Source organism: Choloepus didactylus, chromosome 2 (assembly GCF_015220235.1).
Source record: "Choloepus didactylus isolate mChoDid1 chromosome 2, mChoDid1.pri, whole genome shotgun sequence".
NCBI classification, from domain to species: domain Eukaryota; kingdom Metazoa; phylum Chordata; class Mammalia; order Pilosa; family Megalonychidae; genus Choloepus; species Choloepus didactylus.
In genome coordinates, this window is record NC_051308.1 from 186,407,519 (window position 1) to 186,422,938 (window position 15,420).

The 15,420-nt window shown below is 38.0% G+C and overlaps 1 pseudogene; it reads right to left on the reverse strand.

Moving 5' to 3' along the window:
- LOC119513981 overlaps window positions 1-15,420 on the reverse strand; it is a 59,751-nt pseudogene that overhangs the window by 32,937 nt on the left and 11,394 nt on the right.

Here is a 15,420-nt window from a genome sequence, read left to right on the forward strand (position 1 = left end):
GGGCCTTCTGCTCTGTTGCTCAGGAAGTGTTATCACCACAGGTTTCTCAGATGCCTGGGGGATTGTGGAGTCTGGAGACCAATGTGATGCTTGAGAAGGGTGGAGTCAAGAGTCCAGCTGCCCCCCCGATGCTTGATGAGGGTGTAGCCAACAGCCTATCACCTCAGTGCTTGAAGACATTGGATCCCTCACCTTAGTGTTAGAAGAAAACATGGCTGCTGCACAAGCACTTGGAAAAGGTGGGACTGCTGCTTCCTCAGGCCCCAAATACAAGGCATCATTCTATATATGACTCCTGCAAGAAGGCACTGGAATGACATATTTAAAGTGCTAGAAAAAAATTTCCAACCAAGAATTCTATATCTGGCAAAACTGCCTTTTAAAATTGAGAAAGGGATTAAAATATTACCAGATAAACAAATGTGAGGGAGTAATCTGAGATAACATTCCATATGGGGGCAAATGGAGTTGTACAGGAGTAGAGCATTTGTGTACTACTGAAACTAAGCTGTGTGCTGGTTTGAAACTGTTGTGTACCCCAGGAAAGAATATGTTCTTTAATGCAATCTTGTGGGGGTGGGATCTTTTGATTAGGTTCTTTCCATGGAGAGGTGATCCATCCAACTGTGGATGAGACCTTTTGATTAGATTATTTCCATGGAGATGTGATGCTGACCATTCAGGGTGGGTTGTGATTAATGTACTGGAGTCCTTAAGAGAGCTCATGGAGGGAAGGAGCTCAGAGAAGCTGACAGAGACATTTTGGAGAGAAGTTAAAATATGTAATCCAGAGTTTGCCCCTGGGAGAAGCCAAGAGCTGACACAGATGCAAATGCTTGGAGATGCAGGCTGAAGGACATTTGGAGATGCTAAGCTAAGAGATGAAGCCCAGAGTTTGCCTCAGAGAAGCTAAGAGAGGAACCCTAGATTCTTAGAGAGAAATGCCCTGGGAGAATAAGCAACAATGCACAGGAGCTGAGAGAGAGAAGCTAAGAGAGCCAGAAGCCTAGAGACATTTTGGAGAAAGCCATTTTGAAACCAGAACCTGGGAGCAAAGGATAAACAGGCACCAGTCACGTGTCTTCCCAGCTGACAGAGGTATTCTGGATGCCATCGGCCTTTTGTCAGTGAAGGCATCCTCTTGTTGATCCCTTAGTTTGGTCACTTTTATGGCCTGAGAACTGTAAATTTGTAATCTAATAAATCCTCTTTGTAAAAACCAATCCATTTCTGGTATTTTGCATAACGGCAGCTTTAGCAAACCAGAACAAATGACATATTTAACATGCTTGAAAAAAGTTTCCAACCAAGAATTCTATATCTGGCAAAACTGTCTTTCGAAAATGAGAGAGGGATTAGGATATTACGAGATAAACAAATCTGATGGTTCTTCACCACCAGACCAGCCCTACAAGAAATGCTAAAGGGAGAGCCTGCCGATTGAACAGAAAGAATGCTGCATAATTAACTGAAGCCACTTGAAGCAATAAAGATCTCCAGTAAAGATGATGACATGAGTAAATATAAATACCAGCAATATTGTGTTTTTGATTTATAACTCCATGTTTTACTTTCCATAGGATCTAAAAGGCAAATGTATAAAATATAATGATAGCTCAATAGCATTGGACTAATAATGTACATATATGTAATCTGTGAGAAGAACTATATAAAGGCAGGGAAGGGAACAGGAATGTAGTAACATAGTTGTGTATACTACTTGTACTGGTTTGGATGTATTATGTCCCCCAAAACTCCATGTTCTTTGATGCCATCTTGTGGGGCAGACTTATTAGTGTTGATGAGGTTGGAATCTTCTGATTGAGTGTTTCCATGGAGATGTGACCCACCCAACTGTGAGTGACACCTTTTATTAGGGTGTGACCTATGATTAAATGTTTCCATGGAGGTGTGGCCTCACCCATTCAGCATGGGCCTTGATTAGTTCACTAGACCCCTATAAAAGCTCAGACAGAAGGAGCTCACTGTGAGAGGAACTGAGAGTGACATTTTGAAGAGAGGAGAAAATGCCCCAAGAGCAACATTTTGGAGACTTCCATTTTGAAATGCAACCTGGGAGCAAGCAAACACCAGCCACATGCCTTCCAACCTAACAGAGGTTTTCCAGACACCAATGGCCATCCTTCAGTGAAGGTACCCAATTGTTGATGCCTTACCTTGGACACTTTATGGCCTTCAGACTGTAACTTTGTAAGCAAATAAAACCCCTTTATAAAGGCCAATCCATTTCTGGTATTTTGCATAAAGGCAGCATTAGCAAACCAGAACACTACTGAAATTAAGCTACATAAAACCAAACAAGATTGTTTTAGATTTAGGTTGTTAAATTTAAGCCCCTTGGTAATCCCAAAGAAAGTATCAGAGAATATGAAACTCATAGAGACAGAGGTGGAGTGCAGGTTAACAGGGGTGAGGGGCAGGGATAATGGGGAGTTAACAAATAATGAATGTAGGGTTTCTTTTTGGTGTAAAGGGAAAATTCTAGTAATGGGTGGTGGTGAGGGTGCTGCAACATTTTTTTCCTTGAAATTTTGACATACAATAATGTTGACATACATATAGTCACATACCATACAATAATCCAAAGTGTAAATCAATTTTTCACAGTATCATTATTCAATTTTTGAACATTTTCATTACTCCTAAGTAAATAAATAAATATATAAATAAAATAAAAGTAAAAAAACACCCAGAGCAACCCATCTACCCATCTCCCTGGTATTAATTTACTTTTTGTCCCCATTTTTCTACTCATCTGTCCATAACTAGATAAAGGGAGTATGAGCCACAGATTTTCACTATCACATGGTCACACTGTGTAAGCTATATAGTTATACATTCATCTTCAAGAATCAAGACAACTGGGTTGCAGTTCAACACTTTCAGGTATTTCCTTCTAGCTATTCCAATGCACTAAAAACTAAAAAGGATTATCTGTATAATGCATAAGAATAACCTCCAGAATGACCTCTTGAATATCTCAGCCCCTGAAACTTTACTTATTTCTTTTCCCCCTTTTTAGTCCCATTGAATGTTATGCTTGAAGATTTGTGTTGTGTATATGTTTCCACAATTAAAAAATTAGAGAAACAGAAACTACAACCGATTGAATGCAATACATGATCCTGAATGGAATTTAAGAATTGGGGAGAAAAGGCTCAAAAGTGCATTTTGGGGACACTGGACAAAACTGGAATATAGAATGTAAGCTTTATATCAATGTTAACTTTCTTGAACTTGATAACTGTATTTAGGGTGATTACATAAGTGAATATCCTTGTTCTCAGGAAATATACATAAAGTATTATGGGTTTAAGGAGTATGATGTTACAACCTGATCTCAAATGTCCAAAAGATCAACAGAAAGATATATAGAGAGACAGACAGACAGACAGACAGACAGACAGACATGGATAGATAGAATGATGTAGCAAAGCTGGAAAAATGTTAAAATTGGTGGATCTTGATGTCTGGGGGCAGGCATGGGGGCATGATGGAGTTCTCTGTATGTGGAGTCTGTATTATTTTTTCAACAGTTCCGCAAGTTTGAAATTTCAAAATAAAAAATTAAAGAGTACAGACTATTTAAACTAAAAGAAAGGAATTGTTAGGTTTATATAATGGACGCAGATGCAGAGGTAAAATATATACCAACAATAGCACAAATGACAGGACAGAGAAAATAAAAGAATTCCATTGTAAGATTATTACATTATATATATGCAGCGGTATAATATATTTTAAAGTTAAACCATAATAAGTAATAAAGATGCATGTGGTAACTCTGAAAGAAATCACAAAGCAATAAAACAAAGAGGACCTAATAAACAAAGTACAGAATACACATTTTTTTCATGTATACATGGAACATCTGCCAAGATAGTCCATATGTTAGGTCACAAAATAAGTCTCCATAAATGTAAAAGAATTGAAATAATGCAGAGTATGCTCAGACAAAAAATGAAATTAAATTATGAATTAATAAAAGAAATTTTTAGATTTCAAAATACCAACTTCCCAATTACCTGTGGATCAAAGGAAAAATCACAAGGAAAATTAGAATTTTTTGAACTCCATGAAAATAAAAACATACTATGTCAAAATGTATGGAATGTGGCTAAGGCAGTGCTTAATATTAGAAAACAAAAGGCCCAAAGTTGATGATGTGAGCATCCACATTAAGAAGCAAACAAACAAACAAACAAAAAAGGGCAGCTTATACTGTAAGTACTAGAAGAAAAGAATAAATAATAAGGATCAGAGAGGACATCAAAAAATTGAAAAATCTCTATGTGAAAGAAGGGAGCCTACTCCATCCTCTGTGTTCATGCAAAAAAAAGTTTTATTCTACTTATTCCTACAGGTTTTTATAGCATACAAGGTAGTCTCCTACGCGACTGTTTTCAGGTATTTCAGGGAGGGGACATTTTTTCTAAAGCCATAAGGTGTGTTTACATTAATCTCAAGGGACACTTTCTTTGGGGCTAGATGGGAAACAGCAGGAGCAGGAGACAGGAGCACAGAAGGAGCCCAGCAAGGAGCCTAGCAACCATTCCCTTATCTATTCCCTTCAGGCATGCAAAGCTTTTGGCCTTTTCCCAGCTTGGCACCCACGTTCAGGCATCCGGAGCTTGGGAAGTGGCCCTGCTGTATAGTCTGTCAAGCCAGGGGACCTTCCATGTCTCCACACCTCTAACTAACTGATCAAGAAAAAGACAGGAAAGTTACAAATTACCAATATCAAGAAAAAAAGTAGGAACATCATTAAAGATAGTAAGTCCTTAGCATACTATTAGCATACAACTGTATGCCAACAAATTAAACAACTAAGATAAAACTAACAAATGCCTTGAAAGATAAAACTGACTCAAAAAATAGAAAATCAGTTTGGCAGTTTCTTATAAGGTCAACCATATCTTGCCATACAACTCAGCAATTCCACTCAGGAATTTACCCAAGAGAAACTGAATATATGTAGACTTGAAGACTCATACATGAATGTTCATAGAAGTTTTATTTATAATAGCTAAAAAAATAACTCAAGCATCTATCAACAGGTAAATGCTGAACAAATTGCAGAGTATCAATGTAATGAAATACTACTAAGCAATAAAAAGAAATAACAACTGAAACATGCAACATGGATGAGTCTCAGAAACATGTTGAGTGAAAGAAGCCAGAGAGAAAAAGTACATACTGTCTCATTCCATTTAGATGGAACTCTAGAAATGAATTCTTTAGTGGCAGAAAGCAGATCTGCAGCTGACTAGGGCTGTGCTAGGGGTGGGGATAAACTGTGAAAGGGATATGGAAATGTTTGGGGTAAATGGAAATGTTCTATATCTTGATTATGATGATGGTTACATGGGAAAGAATCATTAGGTGGTAAAATTTTATGTTTCCTAATTGCAAGAATGCCTTAGTACCGTATGTTTGTATGTGTTGATAGGATAAAGCTTCAATAACCTTTAGAGTACAAGTCTAAGTTTTTCTCCTTCTAGACCTTGATATTGGGTTTGCAACTGTTTTCAGAAAGAATCAGAATCAACAGTCACATTTGATGATGAATCTGGGCCATGGCCACTCCATTGGTCAGCTGTTTGACGTCTTGACAAGGGGCAGCAGTACTGAATGTCTGCAGCTGAAATGACAGGAAGCAAATGACTTTACTGATTTTTGATACCTACAAAGAAGGATTTAAAAAAAAAAAATTGCTAAATATATGGATGCCTTTTATGAAGTAATTCAGAATTTCTGAATAAAAAGCCACATGTAGATTCTTAAGACAGTAATAGTCCATGTTTTGCCTATTTTTAGAATAACAGAAAAAGAACTTAGAGATAACCTAATATTTGCAAGTGAAGATTTCATTCTTATCATTTCATAGGCGCACAAAGGTTAGAAATGTCAAGACTGAAACCGCTGACAGTTTATGAATGAGATCTGAAGTAAGACAGTACCTGTGTCTGCCAACCCACAATGAACCTCAGGGCATTGGACAAAAACCAAGGCCCCCAAGGCAGTAGCTTCTATCTAGTTTGGCTTTAGATATTACCGACTTTTCATGTCTCTATTTGCTAGACATTCACATATATATTAAAAAGAGAAGTGGATTGGTGACCTCTTTTTCAAATAAAAAGCAAATATAAGATAGAAAAATTTTTACATAGATAATTCCAACAGAGAGAAACTGAATCACATACTTTCTACAAATCTAATCTTAACCATAATGATCCTAAACTGAACATACAATTCTCTTTTCCCACACCTGATGATCTCCTTCCCTGAGTTTATCATGTAATTCCTTAGTTTACCACTAAATTAACTATCTTAATCCAATAAAATTATCTTTCACTAATTGTTCTACATATTTTGAGGTTCTACAAATATGTCCCCATTATCCCAACACAACATGGAAGAATGACACTGACAAACTAAAACTAGTCACAGTTACTTTCAAAGTCCACAGAGATACCTAAGTTCCTACTCTAAGCAGGACACTGTGGTACAGGATGGGGTTCCAAAGGAAAATCACCAGGTTTCTTCCCTCAAGTAGCTTCAGTCAAGGGTTAAGGATAAAAAGGCATAAACCATTTCTAGACAATGTGGAAGTACCATGATTGTAGTGTGCACAAAACGTTCTGAAAAATAGATATTATCCAATCTAATTTGGGATATGTATTTAGAAAAGACTTCTCAGAGATGATTCCTGAAAGGAAAGTCTTGATGCTGAAGTATGCTGAAAGGATGAGCAGCATATTTTCTAAGTGAAAAAAAAAAAAAAAAAAGACAGGGGAATGCAGCTTTAAGAAGTAGAAACATAATAAAAGGATAGATACATGAAGAGTGTTTTTAGGGAGCACACAGGTCAGATTACTGGATTTGCAGTGCACTGAGGCATGGGGAAGGAGTGACAAGGGGTTGAGAAGACCAGCAGGGGTCAGGTCAGTGGAAGGCCATGGCAAGAAATGTGGACTTATTTTATCCTTAATGGCATCATCTATATAATTGGAAATGGAAGCGTTTCTACCTCACTGTATGGTTGTGAGAACAAAATGAATTGGAAAACATAATGTACTTAGAATAGTGCCTGGCATGTGGTAAAAGCTCAATAACTGTTAACACGTTAGTTACGAGCCAGTTTCTCAAAATGTGGAGTCTAGGAACAACAGGTATCAGAATCTGCATATATCTATTAAATCAGAAAATCCCCAAGTGGTTCTTAGGCACATCAATTTTTGAGAGCCATTGCTCTGGGTGTTCTCCCCTGAGGGGGATAGGGAAGAAGATAATAACTTAGTACACTGTGGATGGCAGCAACAGCCTACAGAGACGAAGAGGCAGCGGCACGCTCAAGTCGGGCAGACTAGTCAGAAGGCGACTGCCGTGGTCCTGCTGATGAAACGGAGAGCTGGCAGGGAGAATGGCTGCAACAGGTAATGCTGACGGAGAAGACAGGATGAGTACATGGAATGTTTAAAATATAAATAAGCATTTTACAATTGGGTAGATGACAATGAAGGAAAACCCAAGGGCTTAGGGCATCTTTAAAAGGAAGACATGCATATATTTTCAGATAAACTGTGGCTCCCACTTTTCAGTCCTATCTACTTACACTTTACATCACTAAATTTTTTTTAATGGATATGATTAATGAATCAAAAAAGACAATGTCAGAGGGACAGGATGTTAGGCAAAATAGTAAAAAATATGCATAAGGAAAACACACATACACACACACACAGACACACACACCCCACATTAAGTAGTTGCTTCGTTGTCAATGTTTAGATTAAGATGAACTTCTCTGTATAGCCATGGAAGTTGGAGTGTCTCCTGGCAGTTCCTAAACTGGCTATAAAACAAACTAGATAACAGAGAATGCAGTTTCATTTGGCTAAATTAGAAGGCTTTATAACCAAGAACAGTGAATAAATTAGAAAGCTCAGTGATGGGAGTGAGGTGGAGGCAGAGGACAAAAGAAAATGAATTCATTCACATTACTCTTCATAGAGGGGAAGAAGCAAAAGCCTTTTTAGTGAGTAACCCAGGAAGGACAGACAGGGCTTCTACAACTGCTTCTCACTAAATGGTGTTCCAGAAAACAGTCAACTTACTTTCTTCTCAATTTTACAAAAAAAAAAAAAAAAACAAAAAACAAAGAACCAAAAATGTGTAAATGCTATTCCTAAACTGCTTCGGTATAAACATCGTAGAAATCAAAGAAGAAAAGGGCAGAATCACACTTGATATCCAACAATAATTCAACTTTGGGTAAACTGTATACCCATACTCTTCCCCCCTAGCTACTCATTTCAGAGAGGAAACCAAAGCTCTGAGTTTAAAGATCTTATAAGAGCGAGCCAGTCTTTAGTACATTGGTTAATCTGGGTATATATTTGGTATTAGTCTTTCCTTCACCTGCCTGTCAAAGAATTCAACAAGCAATGAAACCATTAAAGAACATCTGGTAAAACACCAATTTTATTGGTGAAAATCCAAGGATATTAAATAAATCTCAAAATGTTACAGAGCCAAGAGGCAGAACTTATCTTCTCGCAGAAACATCTTCAAACTGTCATCCATTCCTTCCATTATGTAAATGATGTCCAACTTCATCCTTAAGCCCTAAATTTACCCCTTATTAGCAGCACAGCCTTTCTGAGAACTAATTATTTTAGGAAGATGATCTCCAAAGAATCATAAAATATAACTTTTTAAAAACCAAACTTTTTTCTTTCTCACAAAGTGGCAGCCCCTCACTTAACCATCTTTCCTTTGACTTCTCTAATTCTGTTAATAGTGGCTCCATTCTCCTCCCAGTGCTGAAAGAACAGTTACTCCCAACTGTCTTCTCACCTCCAAGATTTGGTACCATCATAACTTTTATCTTCTCTCTCCTCCTACTTCCCTTCAACCCATTGCATTACTTATTATAGTCAGGAGAACATGAATAGAAAGGCTAAATGTAATTGAGATGCCAACTCTACCCAAACTAATCTATAGATTTAATGCAATTCCCATAAAAGTTCCAGCAATCTACTTTGCAGAGTTGGAAAAGTTGCCATCAAATTTATTTGGAAGGGAAAGTTGCCTCAAATTACTAAAAACATTCTAAAAAAGAAAAAGTGGGGGGACTTACATTGACTGACTTTGAAGCCTACTGTAAAGCCACAGTAGTCAAAACAGCATGGTATTGGTACAAAGATAGACATATGGAATTGAAACTAGAATTCAGAAATATGGTTGACTGACTTTTGATATGGCCCCAAGATCTGCTGAATTGGAACATAACAGCCTCTTCAACAAATGAGGCTGGGAGAATTTGATATCTATATCTATAGGAATGAAAAAGGAACCCTACCTCACACCCTATACTAAAATTAATTCAGCATGGATCAAAGATCTTAATATAAGAGACTGCACCATAAAGCTCTGTTCCAGTTTGCTAATGGTGCTGTTATGCAAGATACCAGAAATGAATTGGATTTTACAAAGGGGATTTATTTGGTTACAAAGTTATAGTCTTCAGTCCACAAAGTGTCCAAGGTAAGCCATAAACAACAGGGTTCCATCACAGAAGAATGGCCAATAGCATCTGGAACACCTCTGTTGTCTGGGAAGGCACGTGGCTGGTGTCTTCTTCCTTTACTCCCAAGTTGTGTTTCAAAATGGCTTTCTCCCAGGATGTTTCTCTCTATGCAACTGGGGGTGTTCTCTTATTTTCTCCCAGGCAAACTCTGGAGTAGCAAAAGTCTGTTTTCAATGGCTGTCTTCAAAATGTCTCTCTTAGCAACAGCAGCAAGCTCCTTCTGTCTGAGCTTTAATAGGGATCCAGTTAACTAATTAAGACCCACACAAATGGGTGGGGCTACACCTCCATGGAAATAATCTAATTAAAGTTATTACCCACAGTTGGGTGAGTCACATCTCCATGGAAACAACCTAATCCAAAGATTCCAACCTAATCAACACTAATACATCTGCTACCACAAGATTGCATCAAAGGACATGGCATTTTGGGGGACATAATACATCCAAACTGGCACATTACACCCTGTGGACCCCAAAATGACATTATCTTTACATATACAAAATACATTCATCCCATCACAACATCACAAAAGCTTAAATCATTTCAGTAACAATAGTTAAGTACAAGATTCCATGAAAATCAGTCACATGTGTATTCTTGTTCTAAAGTAAAATTCCCCTCTGGCTATGCACCTGTGAAACTTAGAACAAGTTATCTGCTTCCAATATACAAAGGAGAGATAGTCATAAGATAAACATCCCCATTGCCATAAGGAGAAACTGAAAGGATAACAGGGTTAACAGAACCAGAACAGTTCTTAAAACCCACAGGGCAAACTTCAGTAGATTTCAAAGTCTGAGAGTCATTTATAGAATGATGTTTTATCCTTGGGGCTTGAGAGAGCAGGCATCCAACCCTTTCCAATGGCCTTGGCGGTAGTGCTTTTCTCTCCAAACACCAGCGTGAGCGCTCCAGCATATCCACACATTGGAGAGACCACCTAACTTTCTTGGCCCCTACCTCCTAAAGCATCAGAGTGCCACCTGGACTCTGCATCTCTGAGGCAAGGCTCTCCCCTCTCCAAACAGTGGGCTAGTGGCCAGGGTCTCCCCAATCCCCAGGGAATGTGCTCCACCCTCTCTGAGGCCTGGGGTGGCAGCACTCTTCCTGAGCAGTGAGGCAGAAGGCCCACTCTCTGCCTCTAGGGAAAACTCACCTTTTCCACATGGGTGGGCTGCTCCACTCTCCCTGCCCAAGACCTCTTGAATCCATGTCTCAATTTCCATGATTCTGTCCTTGATGAAATTTTTCTTTCAATTTGCTGCTTCTCTGTCCCCTCTAGTCCAGACTGGGAGTGGTTCTGTTTATACAGATGTTGCAAAAATTTTGTAGGCTTGGCATGCAGTTTACAGGGGTCAAAACCATCAAACAATAGGACTTTCCACAAATCCTTTCCAGATAACTCCATTTCCAATCCTGGCTTGTACTGATATGGCAGTCAGGCTCCATGCTTGGTTAAATCCTCATGTGGGGCTGTAGCCTCTGGGGTTTCACTTTCTGGAAGCCCAGAATCTTACAAACCATCAATTTCTAGTTTCTTTGTACCCAAAAGTTGAATCCTAAGTTTATCTCTCTCATCTCTCATTGTACTATAAGCTGCAAGGAGAAGCCAGGCTATGTCTCCTATATTTATCTTAGAGCTCTCTTGAGCTAAGTATTCCAGATCATTGCTTTCAAATTCTGCCTTCCATCTGACACCAGGACACAATTTTGCCAAATTCTCTGCCACTTTAAAACAAGGATCACCTTTCTTCCAGTTGGCAATGACACATTGTCTCTAGGCATCTGGGGTGATCGCTTATTTTCTCCCAGGCAAACGCTGGAGTAGCAAAAGTCTACTTTCAATGGCCATCTTCAAAATGTCTCTTTTGGCTGCAGCAGTGAGCTCCTTCTGTCTGAATTTTTATAAGGCTCCAGTTAACTAATTAAGACCCACACTGAATGGGTGGGGTAATTCCTCCACGGAAATTATCCAATCGAAGATCTTGCCCACAGTTGATTGAGTCAAATCTCCATGGAAACACTCAATCAAAAAGTTCTAACCTAATCAACAATAATACGTCTTTCCCCACAAGATTGCATTAAAGACCATAGCATTTGGGGACACATAATACATCCAAACCAACACAGTCACCTTTTGGGGCTTGATGAGATTTCAGTCTAGATATGGCCTGGATGCAAAGAGGAGTGGTGGATGTTGGTACTGAGAGGAATTAATGGTGTCTTGCAAATCAAATATCTCAGGGGATTCCATTAGATGCTTGTCTGTCAAAACAGATGAATTGCCTCAGACAAGCATGGAAGGGCTGCCTCCTGAAGGGAGGCCATTAACAAGTTTATCTGGCAAAGAAAACTCAAGAATTTAGAGTTTCAGTGTTCCCCCCTCATCATGATCTGCCCATATGCTCCACTCCAATTTTTAAAATTAATTTTTATTAAAAATATTCTGAACCCTTCAAGCAAACATTCTCACTTCCCATCTCCCCCACTCCCTGGTAACCTCAAATCTACTTTCTATCTTTATGAATTTGCTATTTCTAGATATCTCTTATAAATGACATTGTACAGCATTTGTCCTTATGTGCCTTGCTTGTTTCACTGAACATAATGTTTTAAGGTTATTCCATGTTGTAGCATGTTTCAGAACTTCATTCTGTCTTACAGCTCAATAATATTTCATTGTGTATCTATACTACATTTTGTTTATCCATTCATTTGTTGATGAACACTTGGATTATTTCTACCCTTTAGCTTTTGTGAATAATGCTATTAAAAACATTGGTGTATAAGAATCTATATGAGACCAAGTTTTCACATTCTTTGGGTATATAACTAACAGTAGAATTGCCGAGTCTACTTTTTAAGAAACCCCATATTGCTTTCCACAATGGTTGTGCCATTTTACAACCTATTAGCAATGGACTAGAGTTCCAGTTTTTCTGAATTCTCTCTAACACTTGCTATTTTCCATTTGCAAAAGTAATATTCATCCTTATGTATATGAAGTGCTATCTCATTATGGTTTTGATTTGCATTTCCCTTATGGCTAATGATGCTGGACATCTTTTCATATGTTTACTGGCAATTTGAATATCTTCTTTGGAGAGGTGTCTATTCAATTCCTTTGTATATTTTTTTATTTTGAACTTTAACATATATACATAATAGTTATCACTTTCAAAGTATGATTCAACAAGTAGTTAGAGAACAAATTTCCAAGAATGCCATGGGTCACATTTCCACAACTTCAGGTATTTCCATTATTGTAAAATATATCATACATACAAAATGTGTTAACTTTCAATGTACAGCTCAACAAGGAGTTTTAGAGGTAATTTTAAAAATTGTTATGGTTTATACTTCCACAGTCTCATTTCTTTCCCCATTATGCAATATATGGTGTATACAGAAATGTGAAGATGTTCAAAGCACAATTCAAAGAGTAGCTATAGAGAAAATTTCAGAGTGTTATAGGTAACAGTTCCATGATGTCATTTATCTCCTTACAGCTATTTCAACACACCAGCATCTAAATATATATAAAGTTTTAGTATTCATAGACATTTTTTAAATCCTGTCTTCTGTGTTGCTACCCCTTCCTCTCACTTAATCTCTTTCTCCATCTTCAGGTGTGTCTAGGCAGTGAGCACCCTAACTTGTTCATACTGAAAGGGGGTGTTGACAGTATGGGGAAGGGGGCTGCGTCTTATTGTTGTTATTAAAGAGGCTGCTGCCTCTGGGTCTTAGGACTTGTATGGCATAGGAACAATCCGGTGGATTTAAGTATCTCAGAGATAGAACTTAGTGAGTGAATATTTTACAGAATCTCAGGTAAGGACCTAGGTATTTGGGAACTCCTTTGGGTAAGGACATGGAATACTGTGGCCATTTGGGATGTCTAGCTGGAACTTGTATAAGACAAACCTCCAGGATAGACTCTCAACTCTATTTGGGATCTCTCAACCTCTGTGACCTCAGCTTGTTACCTTTCTTTTTCCCCCTTTTGGTCAAGTATTCATTTTCAATCTTTCAATACTAGGGCCAGGCTCATTCCTAGGAGTCTTGACACATGTCACCAGGGAGATTCATTCCCCTGGGAATCATGTGTATCATGGATGGTGGGGGAGAGATAAATGAATTTATTTGCTGAGTTGGCTTAGAGAGAGAAAGGCCACATTTGAGCAACAAAAGAGGTTCCCTGGAGGTACATCTTAGGCATAATGATAGGAGAGCTCAGCCTCCAATTTACAACTCTAAATTTCACAAGAGCAAGCCTCCAGTTGAGGGCTTAATTTATTAAGTAGTGGGTTCATAATTTCACTTAATATATATTCTATCCCAAGATAAATGTTCAGTTTCTTACATTATCTTCACTTAGTTGTACAATTGTCATCACTCTTAACTTTAAACAATTGTCATAACATAATACATCCCAGAGCTCTTAATAGCTGCTAATTATTCATCCCTAGTATTAGTGTAGTGTTGATAAGGTAGTCCTATTAAATATAGTCTTTAATTTGTAATGGGTAGTTTTTCCATACTACTCTTGCTAACCCTCTACATCAGTGTCATACCTTAAAAGTATTTTACGCTAATGCTTGTTTAGGTTTGTGGTGCTACTCTATGGGCCACATGCCTTTAAACAACCATTAACATGTTTGTCTTCAATGCATCATTAATATTTATAATCCCATTAACAAATCATAGTCACCCATGACCATTCACATACCACTAAGTTCACCCCCATTATCATATCTGTACATGTTAGATTATTCCCTCTTCAATAGCTTCTGACCATCTCTAGGACTCCTATAGTCTACATTATAAGACATTTATTTTACATTTTTCACAGAGTTCACATGAGTGGTAACATGCAATATCTCTCCTTTTGTGTCTGGCTTATCTCACTCAGCATTATGTCTTCAAGGTTCATCCATGTTGTTATGTGTTTCATGACCTCATTCCTTCTTGCTACTGTGTAGTATTCCATTGTGTGTATATACCACATTTTGTTTATCCACTCATCTGTTGAAGGACATTAGGCTTGTTTCCATCTCTTGGTAATTGTGAACAATGCTGCTATGAACATTGGTGTGCAAATACCTGTTCATGTCACTGCTTTCATATCTTCTTGATATATACTGAGAAGTGAAATTGCTGGAAAGTAGGGTAACTTGATACCTAGTTTTCCAAGAAACTGCCAAACTGTCTTCCAGAGTGGCTGTACCATTATACAGTCCCACCAGAAATTAATAAGAGCTACAATTTCTCCACATCCTCTCCAACATTTGTAGATTCCTGTTTGTTTAATGGCAGCCATTCTTATTGGTGTGAGATGATATCTCATCATGGTCTTGATTTGCATCTCCCTAATAGCTAGTGAAGATGAACATTTTTTTCATGTGTTTTTAGCCATTTGTATTTCCTCTTCAGAGAAATGTCTTATATCTTTGCCCATTGTATAGTTGGGCTGTTTGTACTATTATCGTTGAGTTGTGGGATTTCTTTAAATATGCAAGATATCCATCTATTATCAGATACACGGTTACCAAATATTTTCTCCCATTGCTTTGGTTGTCTCTTCACATTTTTGACAAATTCCTTTGAGGTACAGAAGCTCTTGATTTTGAGGAGTTCCCATTTCTCTGTTTTTTCTTTCATTGCTTGCGCTTTGGGTGTAAGGTCTAAGAATCAACCTCCTAATACTAGATCTTGAAGACGTTTCCCTAGATTATCTTCTAGGAGATTCATGGTACTGTTTCTTATATTGAGGTCTTTGATCCACTTTGAGTTAATTTTTGTAT